Source organism: Dendrobates tinctorius, unplaced genomic scaffold (genome assembly GCF_039654945.1).
Source record: "Dendrobates tinctorius isolate UK_male_01 unplaced genomic scaffold, ASM3965494v1 ptg000055l, whole genome shotgun sequence".
Lineage (NCBI taxonomy): Eukaryota > Metazoa > Chordata > Amphibia > Anura > Dendrobatidae > Dendrobates > Dendrobates tinctorius.
Window position 1 is genome coordinate 926,848 of NW_027361723.1, and position 9,832 is coordinate 936,679.

At 48.6% G+C, this 9,832-nt stretch overlaps 1 pseudogene; it reads right to left on the minus strand.

Annotated features, from left to right (window-relative positions):
* Positions 1-1,350: 1,350 nt before the first annotated feature.
* LOC141091577 (uncharacterized) lies at positions 1,351-6,408 on the minus strand (annotated as a pseudogene).
* Between the last annotated feature and the right edge of the window lie 3,424 nt (positions 6,409-9,832).

Here is a 9,832-nt window from a genome sequence, read left to right on the forward strand (position 1 = left end):
CATTTCCAGTCTCAGTTTCTTCCCGTATCACCAAGTAGTTCTTGTAGAGGAGCTCCGTGTCCTCTTTCCATCCTACCTTGATCTGTTCTGGTTCAGTAAGTTTGTTCCCACTCTTGGTAGAACCTTTTCTCGTATCTCTTTGATCTTTTGGTACGCTTCCTGGTCTTGTCCCTCAGATGATCACTTTCTGTCTCTACATATCTTTTGATAAAGTTCTTTGTCAGCTCGAGTGTCTCTCTTTAGTCTTTTACTGACGTGCCCTGCGTTCTGCTGGTTACCTTTTCATGTCTGTATTGTGTATTTACATTATTTGCTGTGTGTATTGTGCATTTGATGCTTTTGGATTGTGTGTTTTTTGGTGTCTGTATTGTGTATATTTGAGTGGATCAGTGATGTTGAAAGCTATGCCTCCGACAGTCTATTTTGCAGTTAGGACACCCCAGGCGGACGGGTTTGAACTGACACACCAGACTAAGCGTACTGCCCAGCAGTAGAACATGACAAGGTGGTTTGTATTGACAGCATACATTGCTGATTCAGCGTGGCTCCTGCACGGTTGCTGCATTATTGCGTGGAAGAAAGGCCTGGCAATCGACTTCTATACTATGCCAAGAAAAGTTGGCGAGTACAAGTAAAGGAACTAATATTGTATGGCTTTAAGATTTTATATGGTTATGGCTTTGATTCCGACTCCAAAAGACACATTTGACATTAGGGTTGGTGTTATTTTATTATATGCCGCCATATGACATCCTGTTTGCGACATAGTCGCAGTAGCCCCAAAGTATTCCCTTGATGAGCAATGACGAAATGCGTCGGGAGAATGGGGGAGAGCATGAATCTGGAGAGAGGAATGCAGTTACTATTGAATTTTTTCCCTCCGTATCGGGTGAGACCTCGCCTGTGTATTTACCTTGCCAAAATGTCGTATTTATCCTTTTTCACCAATGGGGAGAAGGATCTGCTATAGGCGTGTTCTTCACTATATGTCAATGGAGATAATTTGGTGTAAAGTACAGAACACCCCTGTCACGAATTACTAGGGAGGATATATTCGTATATCACACCACTGCCAATTTGTCAAGTACCCGCTTCTCAGCATGTGATTTGGGGTTGCGACTGCAAGGGTTAATCTATCTCCTCTCACTCAGTCCAGCATTCAACCTTTGTTCTATGCTGCAGTGGGAGCATAAATCACACCCCGACACAGACCACACACCCCGCTCATACACGCTGCCACCACTCACCGAACACACGGGCGATGAGTCCTGGAAATACTACTATTATGTGCCAGTCACCAGGAGCGCACACTCTAAGGCTGTGGATTCTTTAGAGCAACAAGGTTCAGACTTACTAAAGATTTAAGCTTTAATAGAAAAGGTGCAGTGCTTACAATAAATAGGATATGACAATGGAAATAAAAAGTGACCTACAAATATGCAAAACAGCGATAAAAGGGAAAAAACTTACAGAAATATCGAACTTTGCATCCTGGTACTCTGTCCCCGAGGGAGGGGGGAATATGAAATGGAGCACAGCAGCTAGGCTGCCCCTCACTGGGAACCCTTTTCTTCGTGTCGGCCTGATTTATAGATGTGACTTGGGAATCCAATTTCTAGACCAGCCTCTCATGTTAATATTCTAATTGCTGGTTTGTGACGGGACCATGGCTATTTTACCAATGAATACATTATTTTTTTCCTTTGAAACTCTTTGTGTAACCTTTCTCATAGATATAGTGCCATTCTCCAATTGGCATCTCTTCTTCAAAGACACTGAGAGGTGTGAAATGTTACCACTGTGTAGTTCTCAGTAAAGCCCCCTGGTGAGATTGGAGACAGGAGACTGCCTTCTCAGGATAACGTGAGGTCATGACCTGTGTGGAGAGCTGCCGTCTAAGACAAATGTACTGCTGGTCATACATAATTCACTACACCTCCCTCCTTATGAACGTGCATGGGGGCTGACTTATAGGTCAGCTCCCGAGTGCGTATCTGGTTCCGCCCCACCTAGGTGAGGAAGGCCATCAGCATTGCCATGATCGACTCCTTTCTTATGTTGAATTGTGAACTCGTTGAGCACCCCCATCAGCTCAGACCTCTGGCTGTGGGACAGTGCAGGGTTAAACTCTACTAACCCCAGGGACTCCATATACTGAGTCCCAGCCCTCACATCTAGTAACAGATCATCCTCCCCCTCTTCAGGCAGGCTACAGACAGGTGGCCTCCCTGTCATGATGAACCTTCAGCCTATTTACATGGAATACCTTCTGACGCTTTTCATGCTCATCTAGGGTCACCACATAATTAACATCATTTAGCCGCTTGGTACAGCGTATGGTTCCTCCCATGTGGTCTGTAGTTTATTCTGTAACATAGGGACCAACACCCAAACCTTCTGCCCTTCCTCGTAGGCCCTCAGTCTGGCATTACGGTCGTACCAGACCCTCTGGTTGATTTGGGCCTGGGTCACGTTCTCATAGGCCAGGTTGCTCAGTTTTTGCATTCTTTCCCTGAGCCACAGTACATATTCAACCACCGAGACGCCCATAGTTTTGGGGTCGCCCTCCCAACAGTCCTTAATCAAATCAAGTGGCCCCCTGACCCTCCTGCCATAACCAAACCATTTCAAAGGGGGAGAATCCTGTAGATGCCTGGGGTACCTCTCTGTAACATAGTAACATAGTTTTGAAGGCTGAAGGAAGACCTTATGTCCATCTAGTTCAGCCTATTTTTAGTGCAGCTGTTCTGCATTGTTGATCCTGGGGAAGGCAAAAAACCCACAGAGTAGAAGCCAATTTTCTCCATAGGGAAAAAAATTCCTTCCCCTAAGCTGGGTCAACCATCTACCTATAATATTCTGTTATTCGTAACCTTCTATACTGTTACTCACAAGAAAAGCCTCCATTCCTTTCTTACATTCAGTGAGTTGGCCATCACCACTTCCTCAGGAAGAGAATTCCAGAGCCTCACTGCTCTTACCGTGAAGAACCCTCTTCTATGCTGGTGCAGAAATTGTCTTTCCTCCAAACGAAGAGAATGCCCCCTTGTTCTTGGCACAGTCCTTGGTACAAACAGTTCATTGGAGAGATCTCTGTATTGCCCTCTGATATACTTGTACATATATATTAAGTCTCTCCTAAGTCTTCTCTTTTCTAGAGTAAATAGACCTAATTTTGATAACCTTTCTGGGTATTGTAGTGAACCAACTCCATTTATCATTTTAGTAGCCCGCCTTTGAACCCTTTCAAGTTCAGTAATGTCTTTCTTGAGCACCGGCGTCCAAAATTGCCCACAATCCTCCAAGTGTGGTCTGACGAGTGATTTGTACGGAGGGAGAATTATGTTTTCATCTCGTGTCCCCAGACCTCTTCTAATGCATCCCATGACCCTATTTGCTTTGGTGGCAGCTGCCTGACACTGGGCACTCCAATTTAGCTTCTTATTGACTAAGATGCCCAAGTCTTTTTCCATGTCTGATTTCCCCAGCAGTTTCCCATTTGGTAAGTAATTGTAGCATCTGTTTCTCCTTCCCATGTGCAGAACCTTACACTTATCTGGGTTAAACCTCATTTGCCATTTTTCAGCCCAATTCTTCAATTTACTCAAATCTGTCGGTAGTTGCAAACTGTCCTCCTTTGTGTTAACTCCCTTACATAGTTTTGTATCATCTGCAAATACTGATATGTTACTGTGTAAGCCATCCACTAGATCATTAATAAATATAATAAATAGTAGGGGGCCCAATACAGACCCCTGTGGTCCCCCACTAGTGACCCTGGCCCAATCTTAGTATAACTCTCTGTACGCAGATGGGGGAGGTGCTGCTCCCAGTCTCTTCCTTCAGTCTCCACCAGCATTCTGAGCATTTGTTTTAATGTCCCGTTAAAACGCTCGCAGAGTCCACTGGTTTGGTGATGATAGGCGCTGGCCACAAAATGCTGCACCTGTATTTTTTCGCAGAGGCTTTCCATCAGATCGGACATGAATTGGGTTCCCTGATCGGTTAACATTTCCCTGGGGAAACCCACACGAGAGAAAACAGTAAAGCCTCCGCCACTTTGTCTGCTCGGATGGAGGACAGGGCCGCAGCTTCCGGATATCGAGTAGCGTAGTCCACCACTGTGAAGATGTATTTTTTGCCAGAGCTGCTAGGAATTGCAAGTGGCCCTATGATATCCACAGCCACTCACTGGAAAGGCTCATCGATCACTGGCAGTGGTTTCATTGGGGCTTTCTGTATATCCTCAGACTTTCCAACTCTCTGACAAACTACGCAGGATCGACAGTAGTTGGCTATATCTGTCCCCATACTGGGCCAATAAAAGTCATGTGTCAGGCGAGCTTTAGTCTTTTGTATTCCAAGGTGTCCAGCCAGAGGAATTTCATGAGCAATTCTCAATAATTGTTCCCTGAATGGATAAGGAACGACCAGCTGCTTTTCACAGTCCCAAGGTTCTGTAGTATCAGTGGGGAGAGTCTCTTTATACAGTCTGCCCTGCTCCCAGTATATTCTCTCTCTGTCAAAAGCAGTGGGGGGTTGATCTGCAAGACATCTGAGCTTCTCCAGACTGACATCTGTCCGCAGGGCCTCCTGGAAGCTCTGTCAGTCTGCAGCCCTGGCCTAGTGTGACTGCCAGGCCCTGGTCTGAAGCTGAGTCTTCAGTGTCGGTTATCAGGGACCTCGGTGGGTCTGCCATATGAGGAGGCTCCTGGGCCACTGTATGGTCCACCGGTTCTGGCAGTTCTATTTGAGCCTTATCCTCTAATCTCTGGGGTTTAGTCTGAGCCACAGCCTGGCTCCAGGCCACAGCGGCCATATATGTACATTCCTGTGCATTGGTACATTTTCCCTCCTTGCACAGGATCTCAGGTGGGTTGCTTTCTTCCACCTCTTCTGTAGCATTTACTTGCAAGGGAGGGATATAGTGGGACACCATCCTCCCCAAGTCTGTGCCTAGCAACACATTGGTGGGAATAGCCACTGATACTCCCACTTCTCTCAGTCCTTTCCCTGCTCCCCAGTCCAGGTATACACGGGCCATGGGCACGGCCGGGCTGACCCCTCCAATCCCGGTTATAGACATGGTCTTTCCTGGTATATTTGCAGGGTTTACCATTGCTGGACGCACCAGAGTCACCTCTGCCCCAGTGTCTCCGAGACCAATGAGGACTTTATTGCCAACAGTGACAGATTGACAGTTCTCATGGGTCCTCACATCAGAGCCGGCCACAAAGAGGACAAAAGGTGGGGGGACCCAGATGGCTTTGTGGTTGTAGTTGGGCATTTGTCCCTATCAGGGCAGACAGCGCTAACATGTCCCACTTTGTTGCAGGAGAAGCATCGGCGTGTATCGCCTAGAGAATGTCTATTCCCTGGGACCCCATAGGAGGTGGGCTTGGACAGCACTGGTAATCGGCCGGCAGAGGGAGAAGGATCCCCGCTTGGCTTACCTCCCTTCCAGCTGAATCCTGATGGCTTCCGCACCTCAGGCATCCTGTTAGCCACATAGCAGTTAGCAGTCTTTGCAGCCTGATCCGCAGTTCGTGGCTCCCGATCACATACAAATTGTTGTACATCCGAGGGGCACATAAGAAGAAATTGATCCTTGACCATAAGATCCGTTAAGTCCTCAAAAGTGTTAACAGAAAGTCCTCTGATCCACTGATGGAACGTGGTCCTCAAGGTGCTCACGACATCCGCATAGCTGTCCGTTGATACATGTTGTAGATTCCAGAACTTCCTCCGGTACACTTCTGGGGTTAGGTTGTATTTCCTGATCAGGGCCTCTTATTGCCTCATAGTTCCCATCTAGCTCTGGCGGGAGTCCAGCAAAAAACTTCCAGGGCTTTGCCTCTCAACCCTGGGGTCAGATACTGCGCCCACTGCTCACTGGGTAGATGGTATTGCCTGCAGGTTTTTTCAAACCCTCGAAGGAAAGTATCTAAGTCCATATCCTTCTCCATCACAGGGAAGTTTGCCAGACGTGGTTTCCTTGGATTTATGTCCGGGAAAGGGGTCAGCTGAGGACCGTTACCCCTTTCTATTTGAGTCATCTGAAGCTTGAAAGCTCTCTCCTCCCGGCGTTCTGCAGCCTCTCACCTCCTGGCGTTCTGCAGCCACTCACCTCCCGGCATTCTGCAGCCTCTCTCACCTCCTGGCGTTCTGCAGCCTCTCTCTCCTCCCGGCGTTCTGCAGCCTCTCTCTCCTCCCGGCGTTCTGCAGCCTCTCTCTCCTCCCGGCGTTCTGCAGCCTCTCTCTCCTCCCGGCGTTCTGCAGCCTCTCTCTCCTCCTGGCGTTCTGCAGCCTCTCTCTCCTCCTGGCGTTCTACAGCCTCTCTCTCCTCCTGGCGTTCTGCAGCCTCTCTCTCCTCCCTGCCTTCTGCAGCCTCTCTCTCCTCCCAACGTTCTGCAGCCTCTCTCTCCTCCTGGCGTTCTGCAGCCTCTCACCTCCTGGCGTTCTGCAGCCTCTCTCTCCTCCCAACGTTCTGCAGCCTCTCTCTCCTCCCAATGTTCTGCAGCCTCTCTCTCCTCCCAACGTTCTGCAGCCTCTCTGTCCTCCCGGCGTTCTGCAGCCTCTCTCTCCTCCCAACGTTCTGCAGCCTCTCTCTCCTCCTGGCGTTCTGCAGCCTCTCTCTCAGCCCGGTCCCGGCGTTCTGCAGCCTCTCTCCTCCCAACGTTCTGCAGCCTCTCTCTCCTCCCAACGTTCTGCAGCCTCTCTTTCCTCCCAACGTTCTGCAGCCTCTCTCTCCTCCTGGCGTTCTGCAGCCTCTCTCTCCTCCTGGCGTTCTGCAGCCTCTCTCTCCTCCCGGCGTTCTGCAGCCCCTCTCTCCTCCCAACGTTCTGCAGCCTCTCTGTCCTCCCGGCGTTCTGCAGCCTCTCTGTCCTCCCAACGTTCTGCAGCCTCTCTGTCCTCCCGGCGTTCTGCAGCCTCTCTGTCCTCCCAACGTTCTGCAGCCTCTCTCTCCTCCCGGCGTTCTGCAGCCTCTCTCTCCTCCTGGCGATCTGCAGCCTCTCTCTCCTCTCGGCGTTCTGCAGCCTCTCTCTCCTCCCGGCGTTCTGCAGCCTCTCTCTCCTCCCGGCGTTCTGCAGCCTCTCTGTCCTCCCAACGTTCTGCAGCCTCTCTGTCCTCCCGGCGTTCTGCAGCTTCTCTCTCAGCCCGGTCCCGGCGTTCTGCAGCAGCAGCCTGTCGGTACTGTAGAATAAGCTGCGGGTGCAGATTGGGGTCACTTGTTCCCAGCTGTTGTAAGTCCATTTGTAAATTAGAGTCCATGGTCTCCTCAGCACTGGCATTACTGGCACTTCCATCAGGTATCTCCGGTGCAAGAGCTGGCATTGCTGGGTCTCTCTGAAGTGGACTCTCTCTTCTTGCCCAGATGCTTCAGCACTTTGCTCTATGTCCTGCTTGACCAAGGTGCGTATCAGCAGTTCCTTGGATCTGTCGGCGGCCTCTATTCCTCTCTGCTCTGCTTCTTGTACTGGGCTGCCATATCGATGAGCAGCCTTTGCCAAATAAAAGATAGAAAGAAAAACGGGGAAGGGAAACTGCAAGTATGTCTAAGTAAGCACTGAGCTGGACCTTGTAGAACTGGTGCACTCCTCGCAAGGACACCAATTCTTTAGTACAGGGAATAATTGCTTACACCATGCACTAATGCTCTAATAGAAATAAATTCCATCCCACCAATTGTCACGTACCCGCTTCTAGCAAGTGACTTGGGGTTGCGCCTGCAAGGGTTAATCTATCTCCTCACTCAGTCCAGCATTGACCTCTGTCCTATGCCGCAATGGAGGCATAAATCACACCCGGACACAGACCACACACCCCGCTTCATACACGCTGCCACCACTCACCGAACACACGGGCGATGACTCCCGGCATTACTATTATTATGTGCCAGTCACCAGGAGCGCACACTCTAAGGCTATGTTCACACACAGCGGTTTTTTTGCGTTTTTCCTGCGGATTTACCAAAAAATCCGCTTAAAAGAGGCTTCCTATTCATTTTAATGAATTCTGCACTTTTAGTGCATATTGATGCGTTTTTTACTGTGAAAAAAACACTTTGCGGTAAAAAACGCAGCATGCTCATTAATTTCATGGTAAATTCTGCATTTCTGGCTATTTTCTCTCTGGGGATGTGCGGAAAAAATCGCGACAAACGCGCAAAAATCGCGGTAAAAAAACGCGCGTTTTCTGGGAAGGAGTCCTGTTTTTATGCAGAAACTAGCTGAAGAGCCCGGCGTTGCCTGGGCACAGTAACCAACTGTTATAACAACAAATTATAATGATTATATTGCACATAAAAACATTTCACATCATATATTCAACACTACAGATTTGCAGCACAAATTAACTAAACGATTACCCAAGTATCCTCTCCTGTGTGATACTGTCTGCTGAGCCGTGTATCTAATCCTCTGTGTGATACTGTCTGCTGAGCCGTGTATCTAACCCAATCGTGTGTTACTGACTGCTCAGCCGTGTATCTAATCCTATCCTGTGTGATACTGTCTGCTGAGCCGTGTAGCTAACCCTGTCGTGTGTTACTGACTGCTCAGCCGTGTATCTAATCCTCTCCTGTGATGCTGACTGCTGATCCGTGTATCTAATCCTCTCCTGTGTGATATTGACTGCTGAGCCGTGTATCTAATCCTCTCCTGTGTGATACTGACTGCTGAGCCGTGTATCTAATCCTCTCCTGTGTGATACTAACTGCTGAGCCGTGTATCTAATCCTCTCCTGTGTGATACTGACTGCTGAGCTGTGTATCTAATCCTCTCCTGTGTGATACTGACTGCTGAGCCGTGTATCTAATCCTCTCCTGTGTGATACTGACTGCTGAGCCGTGTATCTAATCATATCCTGTGTGATACTGACTGCTGATCCGTGTATATAATCATATCCTGTGTGATACTGACTGCTGATCCGTGTAGCTAACCCTGTCGTGTGTTACTGACTGCTCAGCCGTGTATCTAATCCTCTCCTGTGTGATGCTGACTGCTGATCCATGTATCTAATCCTCTCCTGTGTGATATTGACTGCTGAGCCGTGTATCTAATCCTCTCCTGTGTGATACTGACTGCTGAGCCGTGTATCTAATCCTCTCCTGTGTGATACTAACTGCTGAGCCGTGTATCTAATCCTATCCTGTGTGATACTGACTGCTGAGCTGTGTATCTAATCCTCTCCTGTGTGATACTGACTGCTGAGCCGTGTATCTAATCCTCTCCTGTGTGATACTGACTGCTGAGCCGTGTATCTAATCATATCCTGTGTGATACTGACTGCTGATCCGTGTATATAATCATATACTGTGATACTGACTGCTGATCCGTGTATCTAATCCTCTCCTGTGTGATACTGTCTGCTGAGCCATGTATCTAATCGTATCCTGTGTGATACTGTCTACTGAGCCGTGCATCTAATCCTCTCTTGTGTGATACTGTGTGCTGAGCCGTGTATCTAACCCTGTGTGATGCTGACTGAGCCGTGTATCTAACCCTGTGTGATACTGTCTGCTCATCCGTGTAGCTAATCCTCTCCTGTGTGATACTGACTGCTGATCTGTGTATCTAATCCTCTCCTGTGTGATACTGACTGCTGAGCTGTGCATCTAATCCTCTCCTGTGTGATACTGACTGCTGATCCGTGTATCTAATCCTCTCCTGTGTGATACTGACTGCTGATCCGTGTATCTAATCCTATCCTGTGTGATACCGTCTGCTGAGCCGTGTATCTAATCCTATCATGTGTGATACTGACTGCTGATCCGTGTATCTAATCCTCTCCTGTGTAATACTGACTGCTGATCTGTGTATCTAATCCTCTC